Source organism: Diachasma alloeum, unplaced genomic scaffold (assembly GCF_001412515.2).
Source record: "Diachasma alloeum isolate Michigan unplaced genomic scaffold, Dall2.0 Dall_scaffold_00629, whole genome shotgun sequence".
Lineage (NCBI taxonomy): Eukaryota > Metazoa > Arthropoda > Insecta > Hymenoptera > Braconidae > Diachasma > Diachasma alloeum.
The window spans coordinates 284,524-306,662 of record NW_021680761.1 but is presented as its reverse complement, the minus strand read 5'-3'; the positions used below and the strand labels follow the sequence as shown (position 1 = coordinate 306,662).

The window sequence follows — 22,139 nt, the reverse complement described above, 5'->3', positions numbered from 1 at the left end:
TGCCAAGTTAAGAAACAATCATAAAAACAATTTGATAACACTAGCTGCTGCGCCCGACATTGCATGAGCAATTTTCTTCTGCATTTTATTTCCAGTACCGAATGCTCTAGAATTTTCAAGAAAACCATCGAAATGTTTGAATTTTTTTAACGCTGAATTTTTTGAAAAAATTGAAACTTTGCTTGTATCTTCCCTCTAAACTCTAGAAGATTCTAGGATTTTGCAGAAGTTTCCACGTTGCATTTCGTAGTTTGCGAAACCATCAAATTTTTTTATTTATCTAGGCAGACTCCAGAATTTTTTCGAATTAGTCAGAAAACCTTCAAATTTTGTAGAATGTTCTAAAAAATGAAATAATTTCCTTGAATTTTTTGGAAAGTCCCGAATTTACTGGAATGGTGGAGAATTTTCATCAATTTTTAAATACTCCGCTAAATTTTTTCGAATTTTCTAGAACCTTGGAGAAATTTCTAGTGTGGAGGTGCGCAATTTGAAGGGGTGAGGAGGTTGATGGATTGAATCCAGACGTAGAGTGAAATGGTTTTTACATTTAAAATTGAATTTTTCGTTTTACAATATGTATCAAGAGAGAGTAAGTTGTGGATGAACTTGTTTTCTGTGCGAAATTGAATCGTCGAGTGATATTAAGTGTTTCAAGTTCAAAAATATTTTATTGATCATTTTCGTCTTATAACAGTTAGTCTTCACATTTCGTTCCTTTAGTTACATTTAAGATCCCTACCCAATGGTTTACTCTTGGCAGTATTTTGTTATTGACATTTTCATTTTATTCGATTTACGGTTTATAAGGATTTATGATTTATTTGGTTCCAGGATAATGTTTTGGTCAATATACAGTCGGGTACTAAAGTTCATGAGCAAAACACATAGGATGCAAGTGCAGGCTGTTCACGAACTTAAGTCCGCAACTGTACAGTTAACGGTACGAATATAAATTCAAATTTTAAAATCATTTCCGAACAATTTATCACCTAAGTGTAGAGTCAAATTTCATTTTAATATTTTTATTTGTTCCTTTGGGATTCTACACCAGCCACGTCCTTGTCCTGAATCATGGGTTACGCTTAGAGCTGGCGAGGTTAGTTTAATACTTCACTACTCGGTAAAAACAATGTAAATTCTGAACGAATACCGATAAATTGAATTCTTTAAGAATCTATGCCCCAAGTAGGTGAGGTGGAGCATTGGAAATAGTTCCGTACACCCATATGATCACCTACCTATAAAGGAGGATGACTCATAACGGTGGAATTCATATTGTGTAACCTAGCTCAGAATAAAGGACAATTCCACGCCTCATAATACTTGTATAAATTCGAGTTTATGAGAGCGACCTTTTCAAATAATTTCCCGTTAATAACCCGTAAAAAACACATTGATTCACTATATAAAATTGTTGGAATAGATGGCGTCTGCTTCCGGTCTTACTCTCATCGTTGCATATATTTGACACACTATATCATTATAATTTCATGGGGGACTTCCGCATGCCCAAGCTGTTGGCTGAACGCTGCTGTTCACATGTGCCTTCATCTACGTTCTGACTTTTGTACTGAGATGTGCTGCCAGACGCGTACTATTGAATAAATGTCCTTTTTCACGATTAACCCAGTGTTTTAACTTAATTTATAAAACTATAACTTCAACAGATTATGGGCCCAGAGCACGCTTAGGCGCTTACTCTAATTAAAAACTGTCAATTAATGAAGTGAAAAGTCACTGGAGAAAGACAGACGTGGCGTGGGGATGAAAGTTGTAGCTAAGGGGTGCATCCGGACAGGCAAGATGGGCGATGAGATGTGTAAGTAGAGAAATTGAGCTATAATTCTAGTGCATCCCGGAAAATGAAACGAAAAATGCGTTGCCATGGAGAGCTCGGCGTGAGAAGCGAGGACACAATGAGATGCAAAATGGCGGACAGTCATGCCTGTCGAAACCGGTCGGCAATTCTTGGAGTTGGTCGAAGTAAAAATAATAGAAAAGATGGCGAAGCGTTGAAGAATGTGAAAAATAAAAATAAATAAAATTATGGAAGTGTGGGACGTGTAGGAATAAGAAAATAGAATGACGAATATTGGAAATTGAGATGAGATCTGTGTATATATATAGTTATATATTGTGTATATATTGTGTTAAATATTGTATATATTGTTTATATATATAATAGAAAATCAGGTGATGCGATGCGTACGTGCAACACGATGAGGGGAGTGAAGTGAGGGGGTTGCAGCCATACATTCGAGCGCTCGAGCGAGAGAAAGAGAACCCTCGGCGACTTCCCACGTGCGCGCGTGCGCAGACATACACTCGGGAAGAATGAATATATTTAAATAGATAATCATGAATTTAAGCTTGACAAAAATATTTATAACAGGTGACGACCTGCGACAGTTTGTGGAGGAGCAAACATTTTCGTTTGGTCTCGATACACTCCACCAAGGAGAGGCCGTGCAATTAACGATTCAGGGAAACAGTCTAGAAATGAAAACTGAATCGGGAATTATATATAAAATAGGTAAAATGAGATAAGGAAGTGGTTGAGGGGAGAAATGCATGCTACAGAGTGCAGTTAATGATATTAGCTAGCAAATACCTCAACAATAAACAGTAATGCACTCAACTCACATGAATTCAAAAACTAAAAATATAACTAGTTATTTCAGTTGCTCCAAACAACTGATCAGTGGAAGCGTGCTTGTGTTCAGCACTGTGGAACCTGTTCGGTTGTAGCAAATGCAAAGAAGATATTGTGTTCATATTTTTGATGTGTTTGCGGGTTCGGAGATTAACCATACTTGTTGTACAGAAGACTGGTCTCGGAACACACATGTAGGACAAAATGTTTAAATGAAATAATTAACTATTCCTACAGAGAAAAGACTGATGTCGGAGAAGCAGTGGCAAGTGGTGAACGAGTGGTCACAGATGGGTTGGCCGAGAAAGAAAAGGAAAGTGGTGAGAAGGGCAATGAGTTGGCCAAGATAGATGCAAGAGTGACAGAAGATGAAATTCATCAGTCAAATAAGGCCAAACCTCTGATAAAGAATATAGAAACTATAGAACCTAATTACAGATTAAAATCACGCCTACACATCCAAAATCCTATGGAACCAAAGGAACCATTTCCGACAATGTAAGAACTGAATTTATTGTTCAAGGACAAATAAACCTGATGTGTGCAACGCTGGAAACGATCTCCAAGCTCCTGCAGACAATAGCCAATGCACAAAAGAATACAGATAACTATATGGTTGATCATTTGAGGGAGATAAGAAAAGAAATGGCTAAGGAAAAACAAAGAAATGCAGCACAGTTGGACTGCATGACCAAAATGTTAGAAGAATTAATGAAAGCCATCAATGAGCAAGAAGAGGTTGGAGATGAGGTAAGAAATGAATTTGACGTTATAGCAGATTACAAAAAGACAGAGGAGGATGGTGAGGGACTTGAAAATAAAATAGCGAGAATAGTTAAAACACAGTTTGAGAATTTAAAACGAGTCGAGAAGAAATAGAACAGCCAAAGCTAAAACAATGCACTGCTAAATAAGTAGCTGAAGCTGTAAAATTAGAAAGCTTAAATAAAAGTTTGCCAGTAAAAAGAGATTGCAAATTAACGAGTGAAACTAGATTTGAATACTTCTATGACTTCTTTAAGGGTGCCAAGTGAATTTGGCGATGACCTTGAAAATTGATATTCATCAACGAAGTTATAATTTTTTTAATTAATAGTATTAGACAGATGGTGAACATCGGTGACAATTTTAAAATTTTAGAACTTATGGATATCGATAAATTAAATAAACAAAATCAGTCTTATACACGGCCTCTTATGGAGTTTTGATTAAATTGAACGTTTCAACCCCCTAGGAACTCAAGAAAAATTTGAAAAAATTTGAAGATATGGGGAATGATGTGTTCAATGTGATGGCGACAAAAAACAATGAGGTACCGGGGTGAATAAGAGAGATATTTCAACCCGCCGTACCCATTTGATCCCATGCTTTCTCGAGGTTCGTCACGCGAAATAGAGGATTTTCCGCATTTATTTTCTCGATGTCTAGTTCCGGTTGCGGGTTTGAAATTTCGTCGGATGGATGAATACATATTTCTCCAATGATGGAGGGAAAGAAAAATTTTTTTTTGAATCTTTTTTCAAATTCACTTGGCACCCTTAAATCTGAGGTAATAGCTAATAAACTCTTACATATAATTGACAGCACAATAGAATTCAATGGGAATAGAAAGACACTAGAGGAACAAAAATTTAGAGTTCGAGATATTTTGATCAATCACACTGATAAAAATTATTACGCTTAAGTAATTGAACTTGAAGACCCAGTCGAAACTCTAAATAAATTGAGAGAACTCAAGAAATTCGAGGTGAATTAACGTCCTTTACTGTCAGAAAAGAAATATCAAATATGACATACAACAAAGAACAAATGAGTGCAATGGAATTTTACGATAAGTTTGAAGAAGTGACACGAACATATGAAAACACCTCAGGAGAAACTCCTCTGTCTGCAGAAGAGAAAAGAGATGCGTTTTACAACGCAATTATGGTATCGGTACCATTGGTTCAACAATTAGAATCAGCTGTTAAAGTCAAAAGTGAACAACCTCTTTGACGTGATCAACTCAAGTCACTTATTCGACAGGAAGAAGCTAATAGAAATCGATCGGGGGATGTTTCGAGAGTGTGTAAAAAAAGTTTCAGATTTTTTTAAAATTTCCCTGGTAGTAAAATAGTGCATTTCGGATTAAGTGAGGTTAAGCTCGTTTCTACATGCCAAAATACATTTTGCTCAATAAAAAAATTGAATCGTTAACTATTCACGTTGAATAACATTAAGCATGTTTGAAAAAAATTTTGAGACGCGTATTGTATTTTAAAAAAATTTCCACATTCTGCATGATTTTGTGGACAGTCCCTCCCAAAAGTTTACATTTTCAAACTTGGAGGATGGGAGGCCAGTTTCACCGTCATGATTAAATGTACAAATAAGAATGACTCAGCAGATTTAAGAACGAAGGGAGTAGGAAGGACTAAAATTTCATTAGAAAGCGGGAAGAAATTTGAAATAGATGAGGTAATTTTTGTGGAAGCTCTTCGAGCTAATTTGTTGGCTCTAAGAAGATTTGCTGAAATGGGACTCGCGATTTATTTGGAAGACAAAAGAATAGACATTTTTGACTCAGACTCCAACGAGTCGTTTATCTCAGGCATGTACAGAAAACCTTACTTGATAATAGATTTAGAGATAATGTAACGAAATCGAAATTTCGTTTAATAATACTCTTAGAGGAAAACCCGGAGAGTCCGTTAAAATAACAAAAAGATGAAATATAAACGAAATGTAGTATTAGAAGTTAAGAACCCCTGTCAAAACCACCAAGAGGGTAGCCGAAATCAACCAGCCACCGAGAAGGATGAGAAGAACCCGGAGTACTCAATGCACCAGCCAAGATGACCTAAAGCCAAGCAGCAGGCCATGACATGGGGAAATACCAATGCTGGTGTGTTGACAAGATTCGAACGAGTCAAGCAGACTTCAGGGCGAATCAACATAAATATCACCCTGAGAGGAGGGAAAATATCCAATAAAACCCTCTGAATCATCCTAAAATAAAAACGGACCGGATGAGTAAAACTAAAGTACACCACAATAGCCAGTCAATGAAATAACACCATCACCTGTCAATCATCCCACAATAGAGGTTAGAGGGAACCCGGAACACATGGTTTGGAACAACGAGAACCAATACTACAACTGGAACCAACACAATTCCTGGAAGAATCCACAACAAGGACTCAATCTGCATGGAGGGAATATAATCCACTAGAAAACGTCATAATCCCGAGTGAATAACAACAATTCCAATGACAGAGGGGAAGGAAGAATCAATACTGAGGTCAATAACTGAAACACCTGACGAGTTGACCCCACTCATGAATAATTCAACGACCGGATAATGACGGCGCATGGGTCAACTTCCGAACCAATCAGAGACGAGAATACATCGGGATAACGGGAATTATCAACCTTGACATTGGCGGCGTGGTGGTCAAGTTCATGGCCAATAAAAATGCACAGGGCTCAACATCCTGGCTCTACAATTCAATACACCAGTAAAGGAATTTTCCCATTGGCCAAAATAATTGGAGCAGAGGAACCGGACCTGGACAACGAGAAGCCAGCCATTTTTCATCACTTTTGGATCGTCGTCACCCCTATGTGGATCGTAGTGGTGGTACTCTAACCCTTTTTTATTAATTAAGTATATTTAAGTTAGTGATAATCTCTCTAGTGAGACTGGAGAGTTGGCCGTTCGTTCCCTTGGGCAAGGAACCTCGAAATCGTTACCCGGAGGACAAAATACGACGAAAACCAGAGAAAAATTACGAGGCGTTGCAACACGTGGCATCGTGAGTATCAATTATTACGTGCGTGGGGAATCCAAATGTTGGGATTTATTAGGTCTCATTCGGGATAATAAAATCAGATCAGATGTGGATGTGAGCAGGTTATTGAAATGAAGACTCCAGAGATCCAACGTTGAGCGAAATATATTTGAGTTTTTGAACGTTAATACAAGAGTGGAGAGTTAATCGTAAGATGACTTGTCCTCTCTGTTGATGTGTTGTCCAGTGGTTGAGCGATGAGTGAATGTCGAGTGAATGATTGACTGATGATGAGTGTGGAAAGTGTGCGGTATTTAAGGAGAGTGCAAGGATGTGATTGGTGAAAAATTTGGAGAAGGGATGAGTGAAATCCTGGCTTCCGATCGATTCGGCGCTGTAAGTTCCCACCGGTGAGCTGTGATTGGCTTGGGGGTACCGGCGGGGAAATTTTCGTCGTGACGTCACAGGCGCCGGTCAGGCGAACGAGGGATTATTGACGCCAGGTGATGATGAGGGATTAAGACGCACGGAGGATTATGGCAATAAACGAGTCATTAGGTTGAGATTTATGGTTTTGTGACTTGGACAGATGTTCTACACTTTCAAAGAAATAAGGAAATGGATTTTTAATGTGGGAATTGGCCCAATGTCTCGACAGGAAAATTGGGGAATTGGCCCAATGTCTAGAGAGGAGAATTGAGTGTATGTATGTATGTGCGTGTGTGAATGACAGAGATGTAGTGGAGGCACAGTCACCACACAGACATCAGGATCATTTTCCAACGAACCCGGATGTCGTGTGATTATTCATAATCGAAATACTCGTAATATTCGGGGCCGGAATTTGGGTGAATTTTGTTGGAGCACGTGCTAGTGCAACCGGAAGTGGTAATTCCCACGGGGGAAAAAGTGTTCACAATAATTCGATAAATTCGGGCAAACAATTATTCGTGATAACTTGAGGAGTAGAAATTGTGGGAGATAAATATCGGTTTGATCGATCAATTGTTCTTCACGAAATTATAGTATTTCTCTCGGAATTAATTACTGAAAATCAGATTGGAGCGAAACGTGTGGATGAATGGTGATAATTCAGACGTGAATTATCACACCATTGTAGATGAATTTCGAGAGCTTTCATAGCACAATTGAACTGAATAAATTCTTTTCTTAAGAAAAATAATAGTAATTAAAATCGAAGCGCAATCTACAAGGTAATTATTATTTTTCCATTTTAAATCGCGTGAACGGAATTGCAAGTTTCTGTGGAAGACAGTTAACCGAAATTTAAAGTAAAATAAAATAGACTCGCATTTGGAGAAAAAATTTGGATAAAAATAATTGATACAATAAGTTCTGAAAAAAATCATTGAAATAATGAAGATACGGAGCTGTCGTAACGGTTAGACACGTGAAAACGTGGGTCCGTGATTTTGAATAGCTATTGCTGGGATTTTGGTCGCGACCGAAATTTGCTACGTGTTCATAACACTTGTGAGAGCCCTAAGCACCGCTGGAGATAATAGGTTTGGAAAAATCGGGAACAATCTTCGGTCTACTCTTGATTTTTCGGAGAGCCCATTGTGAAGGGGTTAGGATGCTCGTGGAGCGCTCAGAAGGCGGAGGGGACAGGGAAGGTGATAACGAGCGGGAGAAGCAGGATGATGCCATGGACGGTGAGTTAGCCGCCCAATCCGGAGATGGCGACACTGTGAGGGCCGACGAGGGACTTGAGGGCACAGGATGTAAGAAGAAACTTGCAAAGGCGAGTAAAACCGAGACAAACGCGAAGAGGAGCAAGGGAAGGCCAAAGAAAATTGAGAAGGAGACCAAAAACATTGTTGATTACTTCCTGAGGAGCAAGGACTCGGAGGACTTCGCATTTGCCAAAGGCACCAGGCTAGCGCACACACCACCTAAGATGGTAGGTAGCCTTAACGAGCCTGGAAAGAGTTGGAGGGCTCAGCAGGAGCTGGGAGAGGATTTTGCAGATGAACCAGAGCCAATGAACCCACCAGAGAGTTCAGAAACGAGCTACGGTGGACATGAGGGGGATCTGGCATCTGAGACGCAGAGGAGTAGCGGGAATGGCCTCTGCTTGGACCTGATGGGGAACGGGGAGGTGGTAGTGCAGCCTGCAGTGGAAGTGGAGTCCACGATGGAGGATCGTGAGGGAGAGTCAGCAGAAGTAGCACCAGGTAAGACAAGTGACGTTAATCTTAGTGTTCTGACAGAAGGGACTGACAAGCCCAACGGAAAGAGCCACTTGAAGGAGGGTAAAATCCCAGGGGGGAATATGCCGGAGGAAAAGGACACTGGATCGGGGACTCCTGGGTATTCAGTACACGTATGCAGGAACTGTGGTAAATGGGGTAACCTCTGTGAAGCAGCTGGAAAACAGTGGCTGGATCAAAGGCTGTCGGTGCTGGAGGGGCGACCGAGGGGTCTATGTCTCAGAGAGGCCTCAGCGGATGATGTTGGAGTTGTGAGGTTCCACCCTTTGCTGGACAAAGCTCTGGCACTCATCCTGACGGAGGTAGGAGAGATGAATGAAAACACGAAGAAGATGCGGGAGCAAGGACGCGAAGGGCTTGAGAGCATAAGGGGGGAGCTGGAGCTGAGGGATCAGGGAAGGAGACAAGAGAGACCTGCAGTGAAGCCGACTGTGAAGGTGCCGCTGAGGGACAATAATCCGGTTAAAAGGGCACAAAAGGGAGGTGAGGTGGGAGAAGGGGAGATAGGAAGTCAGGAAGCTACTAGTACTGAGCACAGCGACAACAATATCAGCGGGTGTGGGCACGTGGTGTACGGTCAAGATAACAACGGCAATCTGATTGAGACTGTGAACCCACCAGAGAGGACAGCAGGAGCCCCAGAGAGAGTCTTCGAGGTCTTCGAGGAGGATGAGGAAGGCCTTGGACCTATTAGAGATATTGACTGGAGACAAACAGCACCGCCTAAGCTGAGTAAGGGTATGTTGGGCTACGAGATGAAGACGAGGGGTGATAGGAAGGGTGGATTGGTGGTCAGAGGCCTGAGAACGACACTGGGGGCGGAGAGAGCTGACTTCTCGACCCTGGTCAGTAATTGCACTCGAATAAACCTCAGAGTGCAGGAGAAAGTGAGGAGGCTGGCCACGGGAGACCTTCTCTTTACTCTGGAGGAGCCCAAACAGAAAAGGTCACTGATGAAGCGGAAACACCTGAACGGCCTGGCATTGGCAGGCGTGGTAGTAGCGGATGACTTCACCTGGAGGGAGATTGAGATCGTGAAATGGTTGCAGAAGCTGGCGAAGCAAGGGCGGGATCCTGGTAGGTTTAAGAAAAAATTTAGGGGACGGGCTGGACATTAGTACTTGGGACAACGGTGCGACTATTTCTGGGATTAATCTTTGGGGGGGTAGAAAGTGTAGACTAATAGCTGCCTATAATAATATCGGGATTGGGAAGATCTTGGGAGAAATTAAGAAAGAAATAGAAAAAGGAAGGGAAAAGGGAGAAGCCATTGTGGTAATGGGGGATTTTAATGCGAGATTTGGGATACTCCAGGCGGGGGATGCGGAAGAACTCTTCGAGAGGAGGTCCAGGGACAAGAAAATTGGTACCGAGGGCAGGAAGCTGATATAGTTTTGTGACGTTGAAGGACTTATTGTAGCCAAAGGGGCCATTAGAGGGGACTGGGAAGGGGCCATCACTTACGTCGGAAATCGGGAGGGGGAAGGATCTGTGATAGACGTGGTACTGCATGAAGGGGAACCGGATATACTGGAAGAGGTTAAAATAGGGCCTACGGTAGATTCTGACCATCTAGGGGTCGGCATCGCGCTCCGAGGACCGGGAAGAGTAGCTAGAGAAGCGCCGGGACATGGGGATAAAGACTTTAATGGGAAGAAGGGAAACGCGGCGGGGACGGAAGTCAAACTTGTCTGGAAATCCGCGCTAAGAGGTTTATCAGAGATATCTAGATCAGAAGGAGATAACATGGGGCGACGAAAATGACGTCATCCTCCATTGGGAAAAGATTACGTCAGGGATTAGGGAGGCCGCGGCCGATTCTGATATGCTAAAAAGGCTGGGAAACGGGAAACTGAGAGATGAGAGTGCCTAGTTAGGGGATGAGTACACGTTCCAGAGGGCGTTGGCCTTCAAACTGCTCAAAAAGTACCTGAGAAGAGGGGTAGCAGAGGATAGAGTTAAGTTTCGGAGAGAAAGGGCTAAGTTAAAGAAAATAGTTGGGGAAAAAATAAAAGAACTCGCGAAAGAGGAACAAGACAAAGTGAGGGCAAGTAGGAATATGGGGGTTTTTGGAAGGCACTTAGGTTCTGTCGTACTCGCGTGGAAAGAAAAGGAGAGAAAATCGCTATGGAAACTTGGGTTGAACGCATGACATCACTGCTAGGTGGAAATGACTTTAAAAGGGATGAGGACAGGGAGTGGGAGAAGGTCGAGGAATGATATGAAGTTGAAGCATTAGATGAAGACATAAGTCTGCCAAAGTTCCTACGAGCCCTAAAATCCCTGAAGAATGGGAAAGCTGCGGGTGAGGACGGAATGAACGGGGAGTTTCTGAAGCACCTTCCAGAGAGCTGAAAGGAAGAACTGTGGAAGGTGGTCCAGAAATGCTGGGAAACCAGCACTCTAGTGAAAGGTTGGAATGTAGCAAGAATCTTCCCCATCCATAAAGGTGCAGATGAGCAGGATGTGACGAATTATAGGGGAATCTCGCTGTTCAATCTGGGGTATAAGATAATAGCAAGCATAATGGCGGACAGATTAGGTTCTTGGCTAGAAAAGAAGAGAAAATTTAATGAGAGTCAGGGGATTTCTGTAGGAGAAGGGGGACGAGGGAACAAATTTTTGTGCTGAATTCATTAATAAAGATAAAAATATCAAAAACAAGGGGGGTAAATTGTACACCGCATTCGTAGATCTCAGGGCGGCCTTGGACACAGTAGATCGTGATCTATTGCTGGAGAAGATGTGGAAACTAGGGATAAGAGCTCGTTTTTATGACATGGTGAGGGAGATTTACAGGGACACTCAGAATGAAGTCATCACTGGGGAGGGGATATCCGGTAGGTTCGCCACGAGCAGAGGGGTGAGACAGGGCTGCCCTCTGAGCCCTATCCTCTTCAACTTGTTCATTGACGATATTGATTACAGGTGGGCGAGGAGAGGGGAGGGGGGAAGTCTTAGGACGTGACAAAGTTTATTGTTTGAAATATGCGGACGATATAGCGGCGGTGTCGAATAGCCCTGAAGGGTTACAGAGCATGCTAAACACGGCCCAACGATATATTCGAGAGAATCGATTGGAAATAAATGTGGATAAAACTAAAATTATGATCTTCAGGGGGGGTGGTAGGAGGAAAAAAGGGGAAGAATGGGTAATTAATGAGAAAAGAGTAGAAGTAGTAAATAAATTTAAATACTTAGGTTTTTGGTTTTCCACTAGAAATGTCTATGAGGGTCACGTCCAGAAGATGGCTGGGAAAGGTGCACGTGCAGTTAATGCGACTTGGGGGGGTGGCAACCATGGCGGGCCTGCACTCGCTGCAGAGCAGATTGTACGTCTTAAATGTTTTAGGAAAGGCCGGAGCGACATACGGGACGGAAATCTGGGGTCTGAAGGAACGTCCTCAGATGGAAAGAGTGCAAGGAAGAGTAATTAAAATGGGGATGGGGATTTCACGTATAACTCCTGGCTTCTTATGGAGGGCAGAAAGTGGGCGAAAGGGCTTGATTTTTCAGACGAGGCATAGGGCATTCGATTTTTTAGGGCTAGTCAGCAGGCTGGACGGGGAAAGATGGGTAAAACCGAGTCTCAGAGAGGAACTTCGAGCACTCGGGAACGCCAATCCGACTAACTGGGGACGCGAGCTTCGAGACGCACTGAGGGAATGGGAAGGGGAGGACTTTCTTGAGGTACTGCGGAGCGGGAAATTAGAAGGGAAAGAATTCAGTGAAAAACTGAAGGAATTCCTGGAAAGGGGGGAAAGAAAACTCCGAATCCACGATGCGGAGAAGATCCGTCACTCCACATTCTGTCCAGAGTATAAACGTCTTGGGGAATTGGATGAGGAGACCTGGTATTGGAGGGATAAAGAGATATCGTGGGGGGATAAGGTGACGTGGGCCAGAATGCGCGTTGGGAATATCGGTCGTGCGGGCAACAAAGGTTACGAGGACGCAAGCTGCAGGCTCTGCGGACAGGGCTTGGAGAACCTAGAGCACATCCTCGAGTGTGATGCGATAAAAGGGGGGGTCCTGAAGAAACGCTGGGATGATTGTCGGGAACTAGGTCAAACGAAGCCACTGGTGGAACTACTGAAGAGGAAGCCAGTCTCAAAGCTCTGCAAATTCATTAGGGAATGGGAAAAAATAGTTAGAGACTTGGAGGTACGGGGAAGATCTCTAGACAACCTCAAGATTATTTGTTTTTTCCTGACCAGGAAGATCGTAATGGTAGGGCTGGGAGCGGGAGGGGGGTAGGGGGAGGAAAATACGTCGCGGACTATTACTCGGCAGCTCGCGCTAGGAGTACTCCTCGTGTACCGATTTGAAGGCGTAGACGATCGATGCGCGAATCATCGGTTTTTTTAACTGATTAATGTACTGGTGCTGGAATGGCTAAGGGCATCCTGGTGCGGTATACACTTCAAGTCCCTGGACCTCAGCGGAGAAAGGCAGTAGGCCGGGGCAATTATTACTTTATTTTTGGGATCTTGCTATGTACCTTTGTATTTTCTCTTACTATGTTTTCTGTTCAAGCTTTCTCTACGTACTTTAAGATGGATATGGTATTGATCCTGTGATATTACTATGTATATTGACTGGCTAGTCCTGCTGTTCAAATGTGATTACTTATGTAAAGGATGAACAATGTATTCTAGTAATATCAATATGTAATATGTATTATGACATGGAATGTTCAAATATTTTGTAAAACTTGAAGTAATCAATATGGCTCTACTTTCAACACTTATAGATCTTAAGGGGTTGGGGAACAAAAAATGTAAACACCCGAGAGGGCATACAAAAGACGAATAAACTTATATAATAAAGATACGGGAAATTAAATTGTAACTCCGTTCATCGTGGCAATAAACAAGTATAACTCTCTCAGTAATGAGTTTCAGAAAAGCACAAATACAAGAGTAATAGCAAACTTGGCAGAGTGTGATCGGGAAATGAAAAAATACATGACGCGAAGCGTCACAGCCAAACAAAGGGAAGAAGTGGTTAGTGGGATTCAAACTGAAGGGGTAGAAATGTCTTGAAGAAATGAAAGATGAGCGGGAGGAGATTAAAATAGATGAAATAAAAATTACCGGGGAAACTTCTAAACAAACCAAAAACCCTTTTGAATATTCTAGCTTCGATTTCTCAATCTGGGATAGACAACTACACAAAATTGATGATACAAGAGGAAATACAACACGAGAACTCAAGTAAGAACTGTAACCTATTTGAGGACGAAGAAAATCTCACAAAAAACACCAAAAAGAGTTTTGGTGGAAAAAGACTGTGCCAAGTCCGTATGATTGTTCGTTCACAAAAATTTAAGAAAGCACGAATAAGAAAACCAAGTCGATATTCGTCATGTATCACTACAAGATGCGCTGATTGTGAATCAAAAGAACAAAAGCGGCAACCACAATTTATCTGGGCGTGTCTAAACAATAATTTTCTATATATTTTCCCTAATTTCACCTTCAATAAATTTAAGTATTTTCCACTACTTTGCCTTAGCTGAATCTTCATTCTTTAGTGACAACGACCTTCCTCTGGAAGACGTATACGACAGTAGAGATTCATTCCTTTAATTCATTCCGGCATTATTAGCATTTTTGTATGGAGTCACGAAATATACATATACTTTGTTCAAACTATGCGGCGTTCATATAGTTTCTTAAAGAACATACGATAAAATGTAGATTAAATTGGTCTAGAATCTAATCTCCATTCATTTCTTCCCCATTCCCAATCATATACGATTCTCTTCAGTGCGAGTAAATCATAAGTTTTGCCACTTAATCTTGTGTAAAATTCCACATACAACTTAGAACTCTTTTCCATTTCCATAGTTCTTCCTGTGTTGATCAGTGGTTTAACGAATGGTAATTAGTATGATACTTAAAGAGAGACACGCCAAGTCCGTTCACCAGATAAATTATGGTTGCCGCTTTGATTCTTTTTCTTTTGATTCACAATCACCGAAACTCTTTTTGGTGTTTTTTGTGAGATTTCCTTTTTGTGGTTTATCCATTGAAATAATTTTTCCATTTTTTCTTACAGTAAATTCATTTATATATCTCTCGTCATTTTCATTTTTCATTTTTTAATTAACTTGTAAAAAAATCATGCATATATTCTTGGAATTCCTTGGCCACCTTGTTGATTTAATTACGGTCTTATCGACTTGGATACAATCAGTTTTTTTAAATCGCAATATACTTCTATAGTGAGTATCATCATCCTTCTCTTCTCCACGGAATATCGCGCTAATGACTTTGTATTTTTTACCACATAGAACTACCTGAGCGTTAGGAACAGGCTTTTATAGAATTTGTTTTCGTTTTTCGTATTGATCGTTTATTCGACAAACATGATTCTAATATTATCACTATCACTTTCGAAACAGTAACCAGCTCCATCTTACGAATACCTTCAGTTATCTTCCCACAATTATTACAATATGAACTTGAATCAGATCAGGATTTCAAAGATTCGGCAATTAAATGATTCAACTCCGTAGATGATAGCTTTGAATCATCAATCAATGAATTCCAAACTATTTTAGTTTCTGTATGTTCTTTCACATATTTGCATCCATGGCATCTATCGGTATATTTAAATTCATATTCCACAATCTTTTTCATCATATCCAGTTCATTAGAGAGAGCTTCAAAAAATAACGAAGGGTCTTGTTCTTTAATATCACAATAAATTCCTCAAACTAATTTTTTGACTGCTTGTAAATTCAGCAGTTTATTAGAACGATTTCTATATTATTGAAAAAAAATTACTAAATCATTGAGATGAGCCGGCGTGCCATTCATAAGTATGCTACCCAAATATGGACAATGAATGATATATTGCATTATTGTGTTGGCATAACCGGAAGCCCCATCAATCATAACGACAGCCTGCCATTTTCCACTTCCCTCTCCTCATCGATAGCGAGATATCGATTCTCGATGTAAACATCGAGATATCGAGAAAATAATCGAGAATCGAGAACCAAAACAAACGAAGCGAATGACTTGTTTTGGTCAAATCTGGCGCACCTCTATCTGTTAGTGTTGGGAACGGGGAGTATTAGGAGAGGGGGAAGGCGCTTGGGAATAAGTATAGCGGTAGATGGCAGTACACACATACGTCCTCGGCACGTATCTCTACCGCAATACTTGATAAATTACAGGAGAAAAACAAAGCATGTTATGGCATGTCAGATTTGGTCATGCGTCAATCGCACATCTAAAAGCTTTACAGGTAAAATTTAAAAACAATACAGAACTGAAAGCTGTGATTTTCGATGAATCTTTAATGGATTGTGAAGTGTGCTTCGCATCTAGATTCAATAAGTTGTCGTTTCCCAAGACGAGAAGTAGAGCTACAAAGCCGTTGCAAATCATCCATTCAGATGTTATGGGGCCTATTTCTCCTAGTATGCTACCCACCCCAAAGTATACAGATATATTTCTGTATTCATCGATGATAAATCACGGTTTGCCATGGCCTACCCGATAAAAGCGAAAAGCGACACGGGTCACTGCCTAGAAATGTTCGTTAAAAATGGTAGAAAGTTATTAGGCTATGATGCGAAGGTAAGTTATCTGAGATCAGACCAAGGTACAGAATTTACAGGCGGGCATACAATCGAAGTTTTAAAAAATCTAGGTGCGGAATTACAATTGGCCTGCCCAGATACTCCAGAACATAATGGAGTTGCTGACCGATTCAATCAAACTATCCAAAGTAAAGTGCGTGCATATATGTTTGATGCGAAACTACCAGAAGACATGTGGGACTTGGCCTTGTCAGTCGCAGTCTACACTTATAATTAAAGGTACAGAGAAAGACGGGTCTAAAGTTCAGGGCAGCAGGTATGAGAGTAATTTTAGTTGAATACATCCCGACAGGGTATATACTACTAAGACCAAAGGACGGGAAATACTTTGAAAGTCGACATGTTAGATTCAACGAGAAAAAGGTCTATGGAGATACATATGAGAAAGATGAGATTAAGGATTTTCCAAAAACTCAAGAAGAGATGAATAAAGAAACATGGTTTGTTGAGTTGACCAAAGACGAAGATGTGTCAAAAGAATCATTAAAACCGGACGGAGAATCCAAAAGAAAAAGAGGCAGACCAAGAAAAGAAAATTCAAAACTCAAGTTGTGCGAATCTAACAAACCTGAAGAAAACAAACGTCGAAGTTCAATTCCTGTCAGTACAACAAAAGAAACAGAGATAAAAGCTGATGTCTTTCTTTCATATCCATTGCAAGATGAACAAGAAATAAATCTAAACAAATCAACTGATGAAATATATCATGTTCTACTAGCCATTCTAATCCACTACTAGTCAATATATTAAGTCGACACCAGGCTATCCAACAGATGAAGATTGAAAGATGGTAAAAAGAGTGTTCAGATACCTGAGAGGTACTTCCGACTTTAGGCATTCGATATTCCGATGAGACAAATTAGATTCAAGGCCATTCTGACGCGAGTTTTGCAGACTGCAAAGATTCACTGACCACGTGTGGATATGATCAAACTATTCGGAGATTCCATTGCTTGGCGAACATACAAACAGTCGTATGTAGCACTTTCGACTTGTCAAGCCGAGTACGTTGCAATGAGTGAGGCGAGTCAAGAGATGTCTATCTATAACTCATTGAAACTAATATTTCCTCCCCCTTTGACAATAATTTTGTGGTGTTATAATAGAGCGGCTACTTTTAGTGCAGAGATAAGTGGGAGCAATAAGTTGAGACATATAATTGATGTCAAAGTATATCATATTAAGAAGTGTGTTAAGCTCAACTTGATAATAATAAACTGGATCAGGTCTAGAGATCAGTTGGCAGATATGCTCACTCAAACCTCTGGCATTTGAGCTACATAAACGTCAAGTTGATCAAATTATGAATGTTAACATTAAATCCATATATCTATGTTTCAGGGAAAAGGAAAGCATAAGGAGATAAAAATAAGATGATAAGACTCAGGATCAGTTGGGAGGCAGTGTTGGAATAGATGGCGCCTGCTCCCGGTCTTACTCTCATCGTTGCATATACTTGATACACTATATCATTATTATTCCATGGTGTACTTGCACATGCGCAAGCTGTTGGCTGAACGTCGTTTTTCACATGTGCCTTCACTTACGTTCTGACTTTTGTACTGAGATGTGCTGCTAGACGCGTACTATTGAATAAACGTTTTTTTTCACGATTAACCCAGTATTTAACTCAATGTATAAAACCATAACTCCAACAAAAATCATTAATAAACCACTAATAAATTGAAAATAAATTAATACTAAAAAATGTAGCTCCAAGTGTATATTGACCAGTTTTATATAAAACCTGATCAAGTTTTGGTGTGCCTTGATACTAGAATACGAATTGTTGGTGGACCTGTCTCCTTATTTAATCTAGTTCGTTTATCAAAATTTTACGGAACAGTTTGTACTTGTCTCGACTGCACTTGTGTGTTTTGCACACATTTTGTAAAATTTTTAATTCGCTTAAATTATTTTTGTAAAAATTCACCGTTAGGTTTCGCACTACACTATAAATAGGCATTACATTGAGTTAGTCATGAAGATCACGGATTTTTGTACTTTTGTTAGCTTTTATTGTCATTTTCAGATATTTGTTTTGGATTTTTTGTAACATGTTATAATTCGTGTTGTTTGTGTTGCTCCATATAGGGCTCACATTGGTGATGATTGGGCGAGTACACTGTAACGTGGTATTTTTGAGATTTCGACCGTTCGGCGCTTCGCTGAATATTCCAGACGAGAAGTCACTTCATTGGCGAGGCGAGAGTCATTTCGTTTGAATATTTATGGACCTTTCTTAATTAATTTTGTTTTGTATTGAATCCTTGTCTGACCGCTCACCGGATCATCGTGGGATCAAGACTGGATGACATCGTGGGATGGAGCCGGGATCTCCGTGGGATGCTCCAGTAACCTATCATTGGGTCTCAGATGCTGTGGAGCATGAGACATTGGGCTAGCACAATTTTGAATGCCCCGCACACGATTGGGTTTCACCTGGAAGACCGAGTGGCGGCGCCAGGATACGGAGTCGGAAAAATTGAGACTCAGGCGACGATCTCATTATCGGACTGTAAAATTCTGGACGGACCACAGACGTCCAGAATTATGACTACTGATAAGGAGAATATTGTGGAATCTTTTATTTTGTAAATTGATATTTTTTATGGGATATTCACGCCGCTCGTTAACATATTGCGGACGTGAATTGGTTTTGGCAGTTCTCGTTGGCTCTGGTTGAGTACGGTTTCAACGTTCAATCAGAGCGGAGAGGTCTTTGTAGTGGACTAATCACGGCATCGTGTGATTGGGAAACGTTGCCGCGTGGGTCAGTTGTACGGGCGACGGACACTTCTCGTTTGGACGTCCAGAGGACCGCTGTGCCGAAATTTCCGTCTCGTTTTAAGAGACATCGTGAATTATCTTATTTTGTTTCATGGGGCGTATTACATTGTCGAGACCCGTAGTCGTGGTTGTAATTTGACGAACTGGGGAAGGTCTGGGAAATTTTCTGCCGTCGACTGGTCATCGGATTTGGTGAGCGGTGGATTTTTAAAGTGGAAATTATTATTTTGCTGTTTAAGGAGCAAGATTAGCGATTTACTTTTGTCGGACACTTGAATTCGGGGCGGTTGACGCCATATTAGTGATTGTTGAATTTTCAGGCTATTTCTTGCCCCTTGTTCGGCAGAGATNTTACATTGTCGAGACCCGGAGTTGTGGTTGTAATTTGACGAACTGGGGAAGGTCTGGGAAATTTTCTGCCGTCGACTGATCATCGGATTTGATGAGCGGTGGATTTTTAAAGTGGAAATTATTATTTTGCTGTTTAAGGAGCAAGATTAGTGATTTCCTTTTGTCGGACGCTTGAGTTCGAGGCGGTTGACGCCATATTAGTGATTGTTGAATTTTCAGGCTATTTCTTGCCCCTTGTTCGGCAGAGATTTTGTTCGGGTCCAATTTGTTAATTGATATTTTGTCCGGTTGATTTTGGATTTTAGATTAGATTTCTCTAAATAAATTCAGTGATTCTAAGTGTTAGATTTCTCTAGACTCTCGTTTTATTGTTTTCGCCTTTAGATATCGACTTTCGGATATTAAGGTGTATCGTAATTCTCGAGATCCGTGTTATTACTTCTCGAGATATTCTATTATTTTTCTCGGCCTCTGAAAGCCTAATTTCATCGCATTTAATTTTCGGCATAATCGTTCAGAGACCGTTGAATTATCGTAGTTATTGTCAGAGAGATTGTAGCATTTTCCGGCGCTCGAGCTGTTGTCTTGCACCGGGTGACCTTTCGTCAGTTGCCGGCGGTGTTGTTTTCGTTCCTCGAGGCAATCCCCCTCTCAATAGCTTGTAGTGTCAGATTCTTATTCTCGCCACTTTGGGTGGATGCACTGATATTTAGGTGTAATGGTAGATTTCTGCACCGCGGTTATTTAGGACTCATTGGTAATTTCGTTAGTTATTTTACCGTTTGACCATTTTCATGGACTATGGATTAATTGACGGATTTTGACTATCTTTTAATTGACTAGTGTTTTATCTTTTTACATATCGCGGCTAGGGAATTGTGTTGTATCGAGTCTTCTAATCGTTTATTTATTATTTTGTAATTCGTCTTTGTGTTTTCTGTCCGAAGATTAAGTGCCTCGAATATTGAGAATAAGACGGGGTTTTATCCATTCTATTTCATTTTTGATCAGATATTCGATTTTGTTTAATTATCTTATTAAATTCATCTGTTACCCTGCATTTCTGACTTCTTTTAGTAAATTGGAACCCAGTCATTTCAAAATAATTTTTCGGCGCAGCAGTTTGGAATCCAGCCGCCTCCGCGGATGATGTACTGAGCTGTCGGCGGCTGTTAAATAGTTATTTTAATATATAAATAGTTTTATATAGAAATAGGTATATAAATAGTTATTTTAATTCGCTTTACGTTTATAAAGAGCATATGTAAGACCATTCGTCCACTCCCATTATATTAGAAGCAAAATATTCATATGAATTTGAAAATTATACACTTCGTACCTTCTCATTCTCTTATAACAAATAACAAATTTTATAACAAATTGCTGAAATAGTAAAAATTATCAGTAGTCTACACACCTCAAGAATGATTGTGACAAAAGGGGAAACAAAAAAAAAATAGAACATTTCAAGCAAGACTCGAACCTGCGCCCCCAAGGTGACCAGACCGCGACCTTCCTATATGAGCCACCGATGGTCTCTGAGGCTGAATAGTTGAATATATTACTAGACCTGATCTGACCAATATATCGTATTGATCGATTTCTTTATTCTTGCATCGATGCAAATTGAGGTTAGAAAATTTGACACATTTTGTCAAACGTCTTGGTAGTTCCGATATCCATTTGCGGACCATTAAATTAATGGAAAATTGAGGAGTTGTGTTCATTTTCATGCAATACAATGCTATTTGCTGATGAAATTTATCTCTGAGTCAAAAGAGACATAAATTTAAAGTTTTAAAGATACAGCAGTGTGTCTCCCCGTGTATGATTGTCTTGGACATGAATTCTTATTCTCCATCACACAATTTTATTTGAATATGGCACCGACCCAACACAATTGTTGTGGTAATCCTTTGAGACTTAAGAATGACAATAGAAGGAAAAGTTTAAGAATGCCTACTGTTGCTCAAATGACATTGTGGAATTTAACCATTGATGATTACCTGTGTTCGCAATGCCGGACACGACCAGATTGTGCATCAGTGTACGTGAGAGTACCATCGGTTCATCCCAAACAATTAATAATATTGAAACTGAAAAGTCCGACAATAGTTGTGAGATCCATTTCCTAATTTCATGACTATTCCGACTAATAATTCCTTTGAATTTCCTCCTCAGACTGTTAATATTGAAGAAGGTAAGTTATATTCCAGTTATGCAGTAGAACTGTTGCTAGCCAAAAGATACAATGAAGATTTTTGTCCAGATCCACTCACTTGTGTCAAATTATTCACATCAACTAGTACCGAACCGTATGAGCAAATCCAGAAGTCAGTGTCGGAGCTCAATATTGGGACAGTGCTACCAGTTGTCAATCAAGCATTGGAGCTCCTCTCACAATCACCAATTCCAAAGAACAAGTTCCGTCAAGATGGTTGGATTGAACGAAAATCACTTATAGTAGGGGAGGCCCTCAAACGCAAGCTCCTCAGGATGCTAAAGATCTCATAAATATGATTCATCTTTTAAGAGAGAAATGTCACAATAAGGAAACAACTAGGGCTGAAAAAATTCAAATACTCACTCTGATGCCTCAAGAGTGAAGTATAGAAAAAATAAAAGATATCATAGGAGTTTCAACGTATTTAACGCTGAGAGCAAAAAATTTGTTCCAAACTCATGGAATTCTATCCACGCCAGTTGAGAAGAAAGGTAAA

General features: G+C 40.4%; 1 protein-coding gene across 1 annotated transcript in view; it reads right to left on the bottom strand.

Moving 5' to 3' along the window:
- The window catches only part of LOC107043807, a gene marked incomplete at its 3' end in the record, with an annotated part of 160,725 nt that overhangs the window by 1,990 nt on the left and 136,596 nt on the right, over positions 1-22,139 (bottom strand).